This window comes from Limulus polyphemus, unplaced genomic scaffold (genome assembly GCF_000517525.1).
Source record: "Limulus polyphemus unplaced genomic scaffold, Limulus_polyphemus-2.1.2 Scaffold102153, whole genome shotgun sequence".
NCBI lineage: Eukaryota > Metazoa > Arthropoda > Merostomata > Xiphosura > Limulidae > Limulus > Limulus polyphemus.
In genome coordinates, this window is record NW_013767749.1 from 1 (window position 1) to 1,192 (window position 1,192).

At 26.5% G+C, this 1,192-nt stretch overlaps 1 long non-coding RNA gene across 1 annotated transcript; it reads right to left on the reverse strand.

Annotated features, from left to right (window-relative positions):
* Nucleotides 1-110: 110 nt before the first annotated feature.
* Nucleotides 111-1,173, reverse strand: LOC111084731. The gene is made up of 2 exons (XR_002609702.1): nt 881-1,173; nt 111-824 (listed from the first exon to the last, which is right to left on the reverse strand). It is a non-coding gene; the product is annotated as an uncharacterized LOC111084731 (long non-coding RNA).
* Nucleotides 1,174-1,192: the final 19 nt, after the last annotated feature.

Sequence of the window (1,192 nt, forward strand, 5' to 3'; positions counted from 1 at the left end):
TTTCATGTTAATCAATATTCCAACTTACTTTTCCATCTTAATTTCATGTTAGTCAATATTCCAACTTACTTTTCCATCTTAATTTTATGTTAATCAATATTCCAACTTGCTTTCATGTTAATCAATATTCCAACTTACTTTTCTATTTTATTTTCATGTTAATCAATATTCCAACTTACTTTTCTATTTTATTTTCATGTTAATCAATATTCCAACTTACTTTTCTATTTTAATTTCATATTAATGAATATTCCAACTTACTTTTTGATTTTAATTTCATGTTAATCAATATTCCAACTTACTTTTCTATTTTAATTTCATGTTAATCAATATTCCAACTTACTTTTCTATTTTAATTTCATGTTAATCAATATTACAACTTACTTTCATGTTAATCAATATTCCAACTTACTTTTCCGTTTACTTTTTGAAATTCAAACATTTTTCTACTTTTTCTTTCATTTTGCTTATTTTTTTAGGTTATATGGAACTTACAATTAAACCTTAATTTCAAAACTTACAATTTCTCTAATTTCGTTAATGTTGTGCCATATTCCTCTACAGTGTTTGCTTCCCAAAAAGTTATAAACTGTCTCTGTATCACCCTTTCTCAATTTGCTCTTTAAATTTTTCTCATATATATTTTTTCCTATCTGAAATTTTAATCGTGAAAGCCAGACTTTTCCTTCTGCTTTTTCTATATATATTTTCCTAGCTGAAATTTGAAATGTAAAAATCAAGTTTCTCCTTTTCATTTTCTATTCATTTTTCTCTGAAGTTCGAACTATAAATGCCAAACTATTCCTTTCTCCTCTCATGTTTACCTCTTTACTTATGTTTCTATAATTGTAAGATTTGTAAGTCTTTCTGACCACGACACCTCTTTACTTATGTTTCTATAATTGTAAGATTTGTAAGTCTTTCTGACCACGACACCTCTTTACTTATGTTTCTATAATTGTAAGATTTGTAAGTCTTTCTGACCACGACACCTCTTTACTTATGTTTCTATAATTGTAAGATTTGTAAGTCTTTCTGACCACGACACCTCTTTACTTATGTTTCTATAATTGTAAGATTTGTAAGTCTTTCTGACCACGACACCTCTTTACTTATGTTTCTATAATTGTAAGATTTGTAAATCTTTCTGACCACGACACCTCTTTACTTATGTTTCTATAATTGTACAATT